Here is a 17,312-nt window from a genome sequence, read left to right on the forward strand (position 1 = left end):
GTTGTCTTATTCGTAAGGAGTGTAAGCTTCTTTTCAACCTCCTCATAAAACTGTGTAATAGACATCTGTCCCTGCCTGAGTGTTGTGAGCTCTTGCTCGAGCAAGTGTAATGGGCGCTTGTCGGAATACGTGAAATCAAGGCGGCTAATAATAGCGTCAAAATTAAGGACTGTATTAAATGACGCAAGAATAGAATCAGCGGAACCCCTTACTTTGTTCCGGATTATGAGAACTGCCTGATAATGTCTAGAGCTACCGTCATAGTTTCTGAACAATTGATATGCAGCTACCGCTGCCTGCCGCCAAGAGACATATTTTCCTTGTGACCCATCAAACTCTGGCAATGATTTTACCGCATCAAGACTTTCATCACACGTCACCTTGCCGGTTACAGCAACGGGCAAGTATATTGTAATCTCAGGAGCAGATTCTGTTGTAGCGGTAAGCTTGTCAGTGACTTCCTTTAACTTTGCCTCAAAGTCTTCTCTCTGCACCTTTAGTGCGGCCACTACAACTGCGTTTATGATTGACTGTAGTTGTTCCGGATCCATACTGTATTTTTCCTGTCTTTCAAGTTCGTCGTCCGTTAAAACGAGCTTACTCAGTTGATTAACTAAGTCTTCAGACCCTGACTCGCTCATACAACCACTTTCAAGGTATTGGGCAGTCCCGCACTGATAACGAAGCCCGAGTGCAAGCAAGCGCCGAATAAATAAGTCACAAAATATTGGATCGTCGCCAAGCTTGGCGCCGAGCGTTTATCTATTTACCGTATTCTTTCAGATTTTACTAATTATATGAACAAATCGGGGCTGAAAAATAAACATGCGATGCGGCGACTGTACTGCTTTTTATGCACAGTAAAAAAATTACTTGAACTTGAATTACTTTAAGTTAATGCCAACACGATTTCCCAAAATAAATGCTTAATGCAATATATTCTGTGTATTGCAGATTTTGATTTATATTTTCTTTTGGCGATTCATAAAAAAAATTCCACTTACATGAAGCTATGATCCGCCGGAATTCAGTTTTGTGGTCTTCTCTGCTATCCCGAACAGTCCGTTCTAGGATTCTAATTTTTGATTTATATTATTTTAACTCGAGCCTTCCAGATTCGGTTTCCTTGTCGGGGTCGTCGACTTGGTTGGGCGCCAGATAAGGTTTTTAATATACCGCGGCAAGGTAGTTGCCCGCGATATTCTCTCGCCTCGGAATCCGTAGAGTGATGCCGAATGCAGATCGGGACCGGGTGGTGGCCACGATCAGTGATTACGTCACTGTTGAGATAATGCGGCAAGGTAGTTGCCCGCAATGTCCACCGCCTGCACGCTTCCTGCAGGGGGTTGTCACCGTGGCACGTGGTGCTCACGTAGTTGTTGGTTCCGGGATAGGTGTTGCGGCTAGTTGCTGCCCACAACGACCAGTCACTTGGTGCTCGCCTCGGTTGCCGTTGAGTAGTGCCGAGTGCGGATCGAGACCGGGTGGTGGCCACGACTTGTGACGTATCCCAATTGGCTTCCTTTGTTTAATCAAGATATGGCCGATAGCAGGGTCTTAGCATCGGCTGTATTAAATGATGCTTGATTAGTGAAATATGCCTTTATTGTTCGGCTGCCAGTTCAGAACTAAATTTACAGAGAAAGCTTAATCATGACCCTAGCTCGCACAGATCACCGCCGTCCACCAGCTTCTACCGTAAGCCTTCGTGTGCCGTCGCCGCTGCTGTGCTTTTTTCGCCGTTAACCTTTGTGTTGTTAACTTATATGTATAAAGATTAGGATTATGGTTATTGTCGAAATAAAGTGTTTAGTAGAATCTAAATTGAAACCAAAAGCTGTGACAAAGATTCTAACGAAAACTGTATACATTATAGACTTCAGAATGTTATCAATAACAAAGTATCTCTTAACCTTTTGCGAATAAGAAGGTTATCAATATATAAGACTATATACTATTTGATTTCAAAATGTATTCAAAACAAGGGCAAATTACATTATATATTTTTGATGGGGAATATGAATGGATTTATGTAAAAGTTTACTTAAACCTTTTTGTTGTAACTGTAGAACTTTTTTACATTTATTTATTTATATCTCTCACTATCTTTAAACTTACCCAACAAAGTTTATCAATGTTAAATTTGACTGCTCTAATTTCTAAAGTCACTTATCGAGGCCTCACTGTTCGCCCGTGTTCGCACAGCTGCGCCCATATTTAACCCATGTTGTACAACATTTTAACGGGCCAACCACTCCGGCAAGAGTCTTCTGCTTTCCACTCTTCAGCTCTCGCTCGCAGGGGTGACTTTTCATGGGCGAAAAGGAAGGAAAACCCATAAAAGGGATAGGACAATGAATAAATGGTCGACTGCCTGCCAACTTTAATTAATTTTCTATTTCTGTTTTCATGCCTGCCGATTGCCAATTGACGAGGACCAGGGCGGTGGTATCACTTCTTCTTTCTTCCTTTTTTTTCCGAGTCATTCAAAATTATTCAAATCGTTTTTAGGGGTTAGCGAGTGTAAGTGCGAGTTTATAGTTTGAAATTAAGTGTTTTTGGAAGTGGTAACGAGGAGGTATTTATAGATTTTATATATTTAAATTTGTGGCATTGTTAGTCAATGTCCACTGTTTTGGTGGGGATTCCGGTTTTTTTTTTGCAGCAAGGACACACACGTTTATCTGTATGTACTTAAATGTAAATGTACCTGGGGCAGGTGCTGGTAATCCTCAAGAACGCCAAGAAAGCTAGAGAGAGAGAGAGAGAGAGAGAGAGAGAGAGAGGAGCTTGAGCCTTCTTTACGTATCCTTCAAAAGCAAAAAGAAGCTCTACTTCCGGTTACCAGTTCTGGTCGCCATCATTGACCCCTCCGCTAATGAAGTCTTAAATTGTCTTCCATTTCGCAATGCTTTTTGCTTAATTAACAAACAGCGCGCAGAAAACTATAAAAAAGTAAAACAGGCTTTAACAGAAAACCCCTCCACCACACCCTATATATATATATGTATATACATTTGTACATATCCCCTCATATAATGCTTAAATATTTATGAGCTACACGTGACTAGCGCTGAAAACCATGAAATTGTGTCGCTCAAAAGCTAGAAAAATATCTCTAAGAACAACAACATAATAAATAAGAAAAAAAACTAAATATAGTTGCTTAAATACATCCTTAATTATATGATTATTTCCTGAATTTTTATTAGAGAAAGACTATCAACACATTGTAACCACATAAATTCCTCCATATTCTCAATAAAATATTTTTAAAATTGTCTTTGTATGAACTTCGTTTTTGAAAGGCTTATATATTAATTTGTTTATTATTCTCATGTCTATATACAATTTTCGTTTAAAGCTTTGTCACAGCTTTTGGTTTCAATTTAGATTAGGTCTTTCATAATCATTCCTCTAAACACTTTATTTCGACAAATTACATTATATATAATCCTAATCATAATACATATATAAACTTGACATATATAAAGTTGACTGCTGCCATAGCATAGGTTTCATTCTAGATTTCAGTATAAATTGCCTCGGCTAGCTTTGTTTTTGATCAGTCTTCGACAAATCACCAAAATAATCACAATGTTGTGTTGGAATTTTATATTTTTATTGCTCCTAATGCTAACGATCTTCCTGAATTTCTCCTTTGGATTCAGGGTAAAAAGGGATGATTATGAGGAAATAATAATATTCGCACGTGAATTAGATATTGACGTTGGGGATTTTTTGAACAGTAAGTAGAGATGAACATATAAATAAAAAAAAGAACACATACAAAGCATACGCAAAAAAAAACAATTAGGAATGAAAAACCCACTCAATACTTTCTTATCCACTCTTTCAGAAACAACCAAACACTAATTCCCATTTGATCAGATTTTGCTGCAGGAAACGAAAACACGGTGTTAATTTATCACCCTAATACATTGGAGCCCGCTCTTTTGTCGCTACCAAACAGTAAACCACCATTCGAGGCTTTAGCATCAATTCTCACTTTTGAGAAACCAAAGAAACAGTACATCAAAGATACATAAAATACACAAAGATGTCATAATTTAAGCTATCGTTAATAAATGGAGCTTTAATTCTCTTTCCTCAGCAAAATCGTTTTAATACATTTTATTTAAAAAATTGTAAATATTAGCTTTGTAACAGATTTCCTGATAGGTGATCTTTACAGCAGCAGGTCATTCCGTAACTTCTTCCAACTATAGTTTAGCAAGTGCCAAATACCATCAATAGACTCGTGCCCTCAGAACACATTCACACAATTCACAATTCTAGTTCTCTATTTAGATTGTTTTTATGGGCGCGAAAGTTGATTAACGTTAATTAATTCATGCTGTGAGTGGCGTTTATATTTTAACAAATTGGAACTAAACGATGTTCGACTGCCCGGAAATGCACAAACACACATGTGTATCTCACTCTGAGATACAATATGCACACACACTCAGAGATACAGATACATACATCCCACAGATACAATGTTTGACCCACTAATTAAGGCGTGTTTAGCAGGCGCATTTCATGAGGCTAATTAATGAAGTTGAGTCCATCATGCAGCACTATATAACCCTATCTCCTTCTAGTTGCATCCTCCGTCCCTTGTTTTTTCCCCCTCCCAGCAACCTGTTTTCCCTTTGGTTTTGTGTGCACACAACAAAGGCAATTTCAGGGAAAACATTTTTCTCTCATTTTCTTTCATTTTTGTGTAGTTTTTTTCTGTGTTATTTAGTAGTAGATGCAACCAAAAACGCTTTAGGCTTGTGAGCAGCAAAAATAAGAATAAAAGAATTAAATGCAACAAACGCTAGAAGATTAAGCATCACAGTCAAGCGTCTGAAATACAAACTTTTTTGACTAAAAAAGCCTAATTAATTTATTTAAAAAATGTTGACTTGTAAGTAACAGTAAGCTTTCATTGTCCTTGCGAATTTATAGGTAAGGTTTTTGAAAAACACCTACCAAGCGCTAAAACATATTGGGAATTATGGAGTAAAATGGTGATAAAAGGGTGTAAACAAAGTAAAGGTTTAAAAATTACGGTTTCATTACATTTTGATTTAATTTTTTTATTATATAACTTTTTAAGTCATCGAAGTTCCACTGTATTTCAAACAACAACAACAATCACATACAAAAACAACAAGAAATTGAGAAGAAGCCGCATAAAAATTTCCAACTTAGCAGCGACGCCAACAGCTCAGTTGCAGCGCTGCAGCAGAGGAAGCGGCGTGGGAGTTTCGTTAACAGCTGTACCCCAAAATACGCGCTCTCTCACTCACTCAGGCTCTGGCAAAACACTCTCTTTCACTCACAGTTCTCTCACGTAACAACATCCCTGCGTCACACGTTTTGTGTTCTCGTCTTGTTTTTGTTGTTCCTGTGCTGCTGCCTCTGCCATGTTGTTGTTGCCTGGCTTTTTGTCACAGGTCGTTGCACTACACACACATACACTCATATGTACATACAAATGCAGACACGACGAAGAGAGCGATGTACGATGTACGATGTACAGTGTGTGACACATGCAGGCATATCGGACAACAGCAACAACAACAAGAGCAATAATAGGAACAACAATAGCAATAACAACAGCATCAGGCAAACCCCCCACCTTCACCCAACTTATCGAACAGCCCTTCAGCCCCTGACCAGCCAAGCACATCCATGTGATGAGGATGCAAAGAGAGAGAGAGCGTGCGGATCTATGCAGTTATTTGCATGCTACAAAAAAGGAAATGTTCTCTTTCTGGTTCCAGCTGCTCTTTATCTTTTCAATATTATTAATTAATTAAATTTGAATAATTACTAAATTTATATTTATATATGTAATTAACATACATTTTTAAGGAAATATTGTACATACAAATTGTAGTCGACGTGTTATATATCCCTTACAATTTTGAAGTTTAAACAAAATACATTTTTTAAATAAAGACAAAAAAAAATATTGCAAAATAAAACCAATTAAAAAATAATTCAGCGATATTAATATAAAAATTCCCAAATTTTCACACGTTTCTTTATAATCTTTTATGACCCAGGAAGATAAGTAAAACTTTCCATTAAAAAAATAAACAAGTAAAGCATATTGACATTTGGATCATTAAAGCATGAAACCCTTTCGGGCCAAGAGGTGCTGGTGCTGTAACCTCTCACCAAAAAAGTAAATACATAACAGGTTGGCTGATAAGTCCCCGGTCTAACAAAGAAAAACACATTTTTTTGTCAAAATTCGTTATTATTATTTAACATAGTTCCCTTCAAGAGCGATACAACGATTATAAAGACCTTCCAATTTTTTGATACCATTTTGGTAGTACTCCTTCGGTTTTGCCTCAAAATAGGCCTCAGTTTCGGCGATCACCTCTTCATTGCAGCCAAATTTTTTCCCTGCGGGCATCCTTTTGAGGTCTGAGAAAAAGAAAAAGTCGCTGGGGGCCAGATCTGGAGAATACGGTGGGTGTGGAAGCAATTCGAAGCCCAATTCATGAATTTTTGCCATCGTTCTCAATGACTTGTGGCACGGTTGTTTTTGGTCAAATGTGAGCTCGCGCGGCACCCATTTTGCACAGAGCTTCCGCATATCCAAATGTTGATGAATGATATGACCAACACGTTCCTTTGATACTTTAAGGCCTATGCTATCTCGATCAACTTTATTTTACGGTCATTCAAAATCATTTTGTGGATTTTTTTGATGTTTTCGACGGTAACCACCTCTTTCGGGCGTCCACTGCGTTCACCGTCCTCCGTGCTCATTTCACCACGATTGAATTTTGCATACCAATCAATTATTGTTGATTTCCCTACGGCAGACTCCGGAAACTTATTATCAAGCCAAGTTTTCGCTTCCACTGTATTTTTTCCCTTCAGAAAACAGTATTTTATCAAAACACGAAATTCCTTTTTTTCAAATTTTTTCACAATAACAAAAGTTGCTTCACAAAAGACGCTCTATCTCACAAACTAATTGACTGACAGACGTCAAATTTTGAGACGAATCATTTAAAGGTTAGTACTATATAAAAATAATATGCATTCAATACTAGCGACGTCATCTATGTGTCAGACCGGGGACTTATCAGCCAACCTGTTAAATAAATACAAGAAATGACAATCTTGCAAATGGAAATTTCCTTAGCCAATCTTTTAGCTGAATTCATTTGAAAAATGTAAATTCGAAAGGCTAAAGGGAATCTGGCCATAAATATGTAATGAGTCAAGTGGCTGGCTGGCTGCACTCCCACACCCACAAGCAGGCCATAAAAAAAGCACAGGCCCAATTAAAACCAAGTGGAAATCTCGGTGGCAGATCAAGGAGTTATATTCCAGATTAATTCGTAAATTTTTTTTTTGTTTTCCGAGTTAAAAAACATCATTTTTTGTATGATTATTTTGTGTGTCTCTGGAAAAGCATAAAAGAAAAGCATTCAAATGAACTTTCCTCGCCGGTGTGGCTGTTTGTTGTCGCTGTTCTTTGTAGCTCTTCTTGTTGTATTTGTTGTACGTGGCACAAGTGCGGCCGCATGCTCAAGCACACACACTAACACACCGAAAGAACCAGAAAACGTGTTGAGTGGCAAAAGCGTAAAAAAAGCTTAATAAAAAAACAAGTAAAAAGAGCACGAGGTGATGAGCCACGACTGTGAGATACCCCGGTATTCCATTTAGAAAATTTTATTGCATACCAAAGGGGGTCTTACCTACAAAAGGATTCTTTTTTTTGGATCAAAAGATTTAATCAATTAAAGAATCTAGAATCAAGAATCTATATTTTATATTGTATGCTGAAATCTTGTAGTTTCCGATATATCGATAGCTTTATACCTACTTAATCTTACTATAATTTTGACTTGAATTTAGAATTTCTAAATACAATATACCCCAAGTTGTACCTCCTAAAATAATACAAGTAAAGAATACCAAACAAACACAAGTCGAACAGAGATAAGGCCATCTCTGTCTAGCAATTTCATATTCTTTTGCTGGGCCTTTTCTTCTTCCTTCCCCTTTTTCTTGCCCCTTTTCCAGGCAATTTGTTTTTGCAAAAAGCTGAGTGTATCGTCTCAAACCTTCCGAATTTCCATTATCCTTTCCAGTTTAAAGTATAAAAAACTTTTTGATTTTAAATGATTAATGCCCAAGTCAAGATTTTGTACAATGATTGATTAATTAACGTTGACAACCAGCAACACAAAAAAAAAAAAAAACTGCCGACACACGCATACACCCCTACCATAAACACACACAGTCACACATAAGCGGCTCTTTTTGTTGGCCAGTTTTTCATTATTTTGTGTTTTTTTTTTTTAGTTAATAAATTGACTTCCATTTTCGTTACGGTCTTTTCTTATCCCCTTCTTCCATCTTCATGATGTAGTTGCTGTTGTTGTTGCTGCTTTTCCCACCCAAAAACATTTTCCTATGAAATCTGAAACGATGGATGTGTGTATGTTGATGTGTGCGTGTGTGTGGCCAGGTTTTAGCCTTGATTGATTCGAAACCGAGTTTAGTTAGCCCGAGAGAAGTTAAGGGGGTAAAGTGTGTGCAGATGCACAGAGCGAAAAATAGTGGGAATTATGAATTGGAATTGGTTAGTCATTAATAAAATAATTTATTTAAAGGTTTTCTTAATCAATTGTTAAAGTTTTGTAGCTTTGGCAAGGTAAACCTGATTTCACATATATTAAAATCTGAAAACTTTTAATTTATTTAAATGTAAAAACCTCTTGTCTCTTTCATTTGTTAATTTTTTCATTCAAAATGAATTATATCTTAATACATATTTACAATATTCATTATATTATAAGTTCATGTATTTTTCTCTCTGTGTATATATTTCCTTTGCAGCTTGCCACTGTCAGTCGTGTCTCTTTCTCTCCCTGTTGCCCCCTAGATGCGTGAGTTCGCTCGTGTGTTTGCAGAGGTGTACACGCAATTAATTATGTTGACAACTGACATCAATTGAAACGCTATCGGAAGGCAATCATCAAACATTAATCGAATGTGACATTCGGCAGGCAATTCTGGAACTGTGCTTTTTCTTTCCTAGTGTGTCTGTGTCTTCAAGATTCTAGTTCTTGTTTGATTTACTTTCCATATGCTGATATTTATGTGTAATACTTTGCATGACAAAGGGAAATAATCAAAAGTCGTGGGAGAAAGGGTGATAAATATTAGTTATTTGATTGCCAAATGATGAATTGATTTTGGTACTAAATATTATCACTTCTGGTTAGTATGTGGTGATTAAGTGGTACCACTGATACAACCTCAGTTGGGAATAGTTACTAAAACTACAAAGATTGTTTTATTATTGAAGTCTGTCTTAGCAAGAGAAAATAAATAATTAAACAGGTTTGAATATTTCCAAAGTTCGACTTTAATTCGTAAACCATAAAACAAACATCCAAGAATTAATATCTTCTACATAAACATCGTTTTAACTATATTCTTTTATGGTACCAGCCAAAAAAGTAGTTGACATTTATCACAGAATCGCACACAGAAGTAAGTTTCATATACCCACAAAGTTTATACTTATAAGACAATCAGATAGTATAATATATTACTGGTTGGCTTATACATTTTCTTAAATTATAGATGTACATAGTATATATTATAGTTACTGATCGCTCAAAGACTCATCTCTTTGCATGACTGTAAAACCTCGTCTTGCAGATGGCTACCAGTTCAGCGAGATATTGCGACAGATTCCCTCTATATATTCCCCCCCCTTATTATACCCTTATATATCTGCCCGATCAACGACCTCTCCCACCACCCGCGCTCCAAAAATTCCAACGTGGGCCAGACAATGGGCGGCCATTCATCTTTACGTAATTTCGATATCAGAGAAGCAACGGCAACGGTGGCGGCATTGGGCCAAAAACAACACACAATAAGAAGGCGACAACTACAACAACAACAAAAACACACAGCAAGCACACACAAATTGTTACTTTTGAAACAAAAGCACGAAAACAAAAAGAAAAAGTGAAAGTCTAATTCAGCGACAGGGAGACCTAACTAAGACCTATAAAACGAGACCAGAGATAATAATTATGCATGTGCTTCGAGTTAAAAGTTAATGAATGAATATAAGGAATCTCCAAGTCTCTCTCTCACTCTCTCACCTTTACCACCGTCACAATCGAAAGTATCTCGGCATTTTATGGATCTACAATTGTTGCCAGATGTTTTAAACCAGTTTATTTGCCAAAAGCCAATTCGAAATCTATAAAAATGTTTATTTATACATATACACTATGTAGACATATTGTACGCACATAGTGTTATCTATAAATTTAAACGCTTCATACTTTTTGTATGTGCAGGAAATTCGTTGTCGAGGCAAAAAGAGAATATAAAAATTTAAATAAATTTTATATAGAAATCTGAATCCGATAATCGCAGGTCTCTGATTTTATATAAAACAAAAAGCGGTCAGGCAATGGATTAGCGACTAATGAGTGCTCTTTATGGTGAGGGTTTTCAAGGGGAATTAAGTAACAAAAGACTAGGTTGAATTGATGTTAAAAGGGAGCTTAGTAACTATTTAAATAAACAATTAAAAATGTTGCTAAATGAAATGAATAATGAATAGTATTAACAGGAAACAACTAAAGGAGAGAAAATCTGTGAATTGAGAATAACTTTTATAATTTGTGCAGTTTAATAAGCTAGTTATTTCTCTTTTATTTATTTTATATTTTTTCCCCATCATTCTCTATTCCAAAACCACAAAACCCTCTTTTAGTTGCAGTGTATACAAAAGATATGTACTAAAAAAAATTCCCACGCGTCTCACTAGTCTCAACCAGCAGCAGCGGGAATAGAAACAGCAACAAGCCAGGTTAACAGGTTAAGGCAACAGCCCAACTGCTTGCTGCCTGCTTTCGTTCGATTTCGGCTTCAACCTGGTGTATTGGGGCTCTAATTAAAAATGCATTCAACTTGGACAAACTAAGGCGACGAACAGCAGTTTTAGCAAATTAACATTAGAATTAATGGGTGCGGAGGAGGGGGGCAGGCAAGGCGGCAAAGGCAAACTGCTGCCACCCCTTTGCTGTTTTCCCAGATGCGGACGATTGCCTAACCAACGGGCCAGAAAGTGTATCTCATGTGGTGCGGAGCGCAAGTATCTGGCAGATGCGTGCGCGTGCCGGCAGCAATAGCAGCAATGGAAACCTCTGGGATCGCAGACAACCGAAAAAAAAAAACTGATTTATATTAACCCGAAAATAAAGGCAAGCAAGAAGAATCTCAAACAAAAATTGTAGCTCACTCGCTCGCTGCTGGCAAACGCACACGTTTGATGTTGTAGATACACTCGCAGCACATTCGAGTACCGCAGAAACGGCCAGCAAGTACGAGAGTATCTCGCCTTGCTTCTTTTTTTTTTTTTTGGATTTCGTATCTGAGTATCTGGTTCCGCGCGACAGCAGAAGCAGAAGCAGAGGCAGAGGCTACGGCAACGCCACTCAGCACGTTCATTATGGCATTTTGTCAGATACAAATTTCAGTTCAGAGTCGCTCTCAGTCGCCCCGAACGTGTGCATGTATCTGTCTCTGTATCCGTATCCGTATCTGTGTTTCTGTGCGTCTGCCGTCGTAGCTGCTGCTGCGGTTTGCTGCGCGATAAGCATACGGATATGTCAGTTAATTATTTGTTTATATTTTGTATCGCCTCGCTCTCCCAAAAACTGTACACACTGGGCGATGTACACCACACATTTCGTCGCCATCGAACTGCCTCTAGATGGAGCTCTATGTAGCCCTATATAGCTTCATGGCATATAAAGTGCTCTATATATACTTGGGCACATCTGTGCCGATCCGATCCGTTCCGTTTCGTATATTTCGCATATGATTTTCTGCTGATTAAGGCGAAAAGCAAACTCACTCTCGCTAGATTGCGCTGGTTTGCGATTGGGTTTTTAAAAGTAAATAAGGTTTTAAAATTATTTTATGCTTGCCAGATTATGCTACTATATATTTGAAAGTATATACAGATTAATATAAGTCTTGGAAATATTTTTTTTTAAGTGAAATCTAGCTTTGAAGTACCTATAAATTTACTATTAAGAAATGTATACCTTATCAGTGCTTATTTTAAAACTATTCCCAGAATTTATATAAATTGTTTGAGGTCGTTTAACGACAGCTAAATAAACTATTTAATAAACAAACTACTAAGTCAGTAAAAGGAAATCACTTTAACTTTGATATTATTACCCCAGGTAAGCAACAAAGTATTAATAAATACTACGTATATAGTGTTTACAGTTTTCTAAATTGTTTAATAAAGCTTTTAATAAACAAAGCCATCACTTTCCAATAAAAACCTGCATTACCAGGAGCCAGAAATGTTTAACTTAATTCGATATCCGTTTCTTTTGGGGGCAGTCAACATGTGCAGCTGCTGTTGCCACCGCAAAGGTGCATGCATCAGCAGTGGCAACATCCGCAGCAACATCCACAACAGCAGCAGCAGCAGCAACATCTACAGAGGCAACAGCAGCAAGTTGTGGCAGCAGCGAAACAGGCGATAAGGAAGAAAGCGCAGGCGAATAAACACAATGCGAAATGTCGAGGAGAAAATCAGGGAGGGGAGGTGTTGGCGGTGCGGAGGGAAAATGGCTGGAAAACCGGTGCAGAAATGGCTACGTCTCCACCTTTCGCGAATGTTGCTGGCTTGCGCGGTGCAGCAGCAACTTGCAACATGGCCATAAATGCAGTCACGCGGCTACACTAGCTGAGCGCCTGCTACAATGCAGCGGCCAAACACCTGGAATGGGGCATCCACCTTCGGGATAGCACCGGCTTCAGCTCCAGCTCCAGAGCTTCATCCCATTCCCAGATCCCCAGTCCCCATTAGCAGTCGGAGAGGATTCCCAGTTCCATCTGCACTCGCAGCATTCCCAGTGTCTCAGGTTGCGATTGCCTGCTTCGAGGGCGGTTCATGGCGGAAGGGATGTTTCTCTCGAGGGTTGGGATCTGGATTTCAACCAAAAAAAATCGAAATAAAAAAAACAATATACAACTGTGGGTGAGGCTCAAACTCGAACCCGAAAAAGCCACCAACAAAAGCTCAGCCAAAGCGGAAACCTGTTTTTTGGCCACAAAGCAAAGTGAGTTGAGTGAGTGAGCAAAGAGTTAACTTGAGCAGCGGCAGCCACAGCCGCAGCAGCAGCAGCAGCAGCATTGACCCCAACTGACTCAACGACAAAATATGCCAGCGGTTGGAGACGGAGGCAGAGAGTGGAGCTGGAGGTGGAGCTGGAGCTGGATATGGAGCTGAAGCCTCGGGAGATCTCTCGTATCCGAATAAATGCAGAACATGGTGCGAAATATTTAATACAAAAATGCTGAAAAGGAGTTTGGCCTGACAAAATAAAGCAACACACACCAGACAAGAGACAGACAGTGAGGCTTCGTTAAGCACAATAATAGGGATATTGAATGTTACAAATATTTTACAGAGCGTATAATAGACGTTATCTAATGACTTTCTTAGGGTATAAATAAACATTTTCGGTATTTAAGCTGTAATTGAGTAATAATAGGAAATTTAAACAGGTTCCCACATTTATTTGTGGCTTTAAAATAGTTTCACCTTTGACTTGGAGAGGAGATAAATATTTATTAATGTTTAGTACCTTACAAGGAATTTCTGAATAGCATTCCCTAAGAAATAAGAAGTCAATAATGCTAGTTATAAGGGGTAAATAGTGAGATTTCGAGTGTTAATTCTTATCAAATGCCAATTTAAGGATTTTTGCTGAGCTACAGGATACTTAATAATATCAGAGTAAGGACATTATTTGTCCTCTTAAAGTTTTGTGGAAAATTCCTAAAAGTATCTCAAAGATACGGCTACTGTAAATACAGAATTTATACTTGTTGTTGCAGCGACAAATCCTGCAGGTTTATATATATAGTAGTCATTGCTCTCTGTCTCCACTCAATTCGCATTAGTCAAGTACACCTGTACCGTACAACTGCAGCAGACGGAGCGAGGTGAGCCCAAGTAAACCTGTTTACAGTTCAAACTTCACATTCGATATTCGATGTGAACTCTTTTTTTTTTTTTTTTGTGTTTGTCGTGTTCGTCTGGCGGGTTCTGGGGCTTCTGGTGCCTTCTTCTCCTTGGCCACATCCCATCCCATCCATCCATCCGAGTAAAGCCACCTACGAAGCCGAAGCTTAGGCCGGGTTATCTCCAGCTTAATTGGGTCATTCACACGCGCCACTTGCCGGCCGATAGAGATGGCGATACAGCGCTGCCAAGAGAGATGGCGATGGCGACGGCGACTGCGAACGCTGACAAAAAACACACATAATACAGAGAAAAAAACACAACTTTTTTCAGCCTAGCAACAACTTCCGGTGTCTTGAAGACGAACTAAAGAAACTAAAGACCAAAGCATACATTACATGTTAGACCACTCGAAGAACGAGGCGAAAAGCGGAGACAGAGACGAAATAGTAGGCAAAACAAACGCCCAGAGAACGAAGGGCGAGGAAAAAACATTAAAAATAAAAAAAATAAATAAAAAAAAAAGACATTTGACGAGCCGGACAAATAAAACTGTTTATCAAGTGAAGAAAAAAGTATTTAAAATGTCTTGGGTATACCATGTATTTAAGTCCAGACTTTTTCCATTGGAATTCCATTGGAATGCATTTTTGGAAATGCATTTGTTAAATGTCGAGAAAGGTGGGGGCAAGTATAGTAGAAAGAATGACATTTTGAGCTTAATTTGTTAATGAATAATATAGGAGAAATACGATAGTTCTTTAAAAAATAAAGCTGTATTTATTTTCCAATTGTTTTCATATTAAAATGAACCCTTAAAATATCCTTTTCAGAACTCGTTGGGAATTACAGCGTTAGAAAGATACAAAGATAGATTTGCTTTTCTATAAACTGTTATTTTGTTAAATAAAATTCTAAAGCTCTAGTTTCTATAATTAATTATTTATTTTGTAATTATTAAATTAAATTATTAAATCTTATGTAATAATAGCTGGCATATTAGCAAGAATTTATTGCTTAAGAAAAATTAATCAAAAACACAATTGTTTGCTTAGAAAGGTAACCACTTTTATTACTTTAACTACCTTGAAAAGTCCCAGCCCGAAATACTTATTGAATTGGTTTTGAAGAGGCAGAAGATTCCAGTATCTTTGAGATTCGTGTGGAAGTGAATGAATCAACGGTAACTCTCAGTCGCTCCTACGCGATTTCTCTCTCGTGTCCTTTCCCTCTCCCTCGCTACCTACAAGGATCAAAATCAAAGGCAAAGGATCGAAGGTGGAAGAAGAGGCAGCAGGAGAGCAGCGAGAATCCCAAAACAAAGTCAACAGACCAAAGACAAAGGCAAATAAATGAAAACACAAAACGAGAGACACGGCCGTAAAAACTCAACCGACAACTTCGGCGAGGAAGCGAGACAGCGGCAGGCACTCCAAGAATGAGTGCGAGAGGGAGAGACAGAGAGAGCATAGAGATCGCAGCATTGTACAATGTACATCCATCATTTTCTAGGCAATGCAAGCAAAAACAAAGAAAAAAACCAAAATACTGAAACTGCAGCGGCTTAGGAAATTATTTGGCAACTCCAAAGCGCCGCGCAAAAACTGGTCTTGATCTATTTTTAAAGCCGAGCTTTGACTCGAGCTTAAACGAGATGAAACAACAACAACAACAAGAACAACGGGGCCCGAAGCATAAAACATCAATCAAACGAAGTTCTACACGCAGCGCGCCTCAAGGTCTTATCAAACAAAACAGAAATGTACATTTTTTGAAAGAAAACCACAAAAACTGGTTTCAAAATGCAAATAGCCACCCACGCCGAGCATATTAATATAATAAAACCACATAATTAGGCGATAAGTTTGTAAAAATGACTTACTTATTTCTTCTCTGCTCCGCGATAATCCAATTTGATTCCGATTTTTGTTTATTTTTATTTAGCACTGATAATTGCTTGACTTTTAATCCGAACAACTGCAACAACAACAAAAAGAAACGGCAGAATTTTATTAGATTGCAAATACAACAAACAAATCAGTGCTCTCTCTGCTGCTCTCTTTCGGCTACGCTAGTGTGTGTGTGAAAATCAAAACAAACGGCAAAAACACTCGAGAGAGCGGCAGAGCTGATCCACTGTGTTCTTGTTGTTGTTGTTGTTGCTGCTTTGCTTTTGTTTTAGTTTTAGTGACTGCAACATGTTGAATGTGTTTACTCTCTCTGGCTCTTGCTCTAACGGTAAACGAGCTAGCGCAGCAATTTATTCGTTGCAAATACAATATAAACAATTTCTTTGGCTGGCGGCAATTTTGTTTCACACACACACACAGGCGCGAGGGCGCACGTTACACGCACACCGTTGCAAGGGACGCGGTTGAGGGTGGCATTTTCATGCTTAAAATAACAATAAATAAGACATACTTTGGACAATTATTAAACACTGTTTACGTTTAGTTATAGGCTTGGGAGTAAAACACCGAAACACAGAATTAAAGAAAACGCCGCCCCGAACTCGGCTTTCTTTGTCACAACTTGTCGCTATTAGTTGCTATTTGTCGTTATTTGTCACTTTTATGCACAAACTAATGCATTTCTGGTTGGTCGCACTTTAGTTACCAAGTTTTTACGAGAGTTTTCGAATTTTCCGAGCGGTTGGCGGCTAAAAACAACACACAATCCGCTCCGCAACCGAGCGCGTCGAGTTTTTTTTACGAACAAACACAAAAACACAAACAAAGGCAGAAAAGAGACGAAAGAGAGAAACAGAGAGAAATAGGGATGTAAAAACATCGATTGCACTATCGATACTATCGATGTTTTTTGGCCGGCTTAAAATAAGTAAAAGTGTTTAAATTAAACCGAAAAATGGAATGATTTTTTTTATAAATTAGCGAAATTCTCATTTGGTGATTGGGCAAAGGGTAATCATTTTGTACTACTTTTGTCTAGAACCAGTAAATTTACTTTTGTGAATGTATGTTTTTCCAAAATATTGGAAATATTTAAACAAACTCGAGCTTTTTAACATTAAAATAATTAAATATGTTAGACGATTGGTCGCAGAAAATAATGAATTAAACTATTAAAATAATTTACCATGTATATATATATAGATATATAACCGATACTATCGATGTTTCGTCCGTAATAACATCAAAAAATCGCTAGTAGAAAGCATCGATTTTTTGCCAGCTCTAGAACAAACACAAACAAAGGCAGAAAAGAGACGAAGAGAGAAACAGAGAGA

General features: G+C 38.0%; 1 protein-coding gene across 2 annotated transcripts in view; it reads right to left on the reverse strand.

The window, feature by feature from the left end:
• The window catches only part of mam (neurogenic protein mastermind), a 135,558-nt gene that overhangs the window by 73,618 nt on the left and 44,628 nt on the right, over window positions 1-17,312 (reverse strand). The window contains exons 1-2 of one of the 2 annotated variants that reach the window (XM_041777097.2): window positions 16,487-16,766; window positions 15,948-16,042 (exon numbers count right to left, since the gene is read on the reverse strand). The exons of the other annotated variant lie outside the window; for it this stretch is intronic. The gene's annotated coding sequence lies outside the window, so the exon portion shown is untranslated. Of the gene's footprint in view, window positions 1-15,947; window positions 16,043-16,486; window positions 16,767-17,312 lie in introns of those variants that run through there. 2 annotated transcript variants of the gene reach the window in all.

The sequence above is a fragment of the Drosophila kikkawai genome, chromosome 2R, assembly GCF_030179895.1.
Source record: "Drosophila kikkawai strain 14028-0561.14 chromosome 2R, DkikHiC1v2, whole genome shotgun sequence".
NCBI lineage: Eukaryota > Metazoa > Arthropoda > Insecta > Diptera > Drosophilidae > Drosophila > Drosophila kikkawai.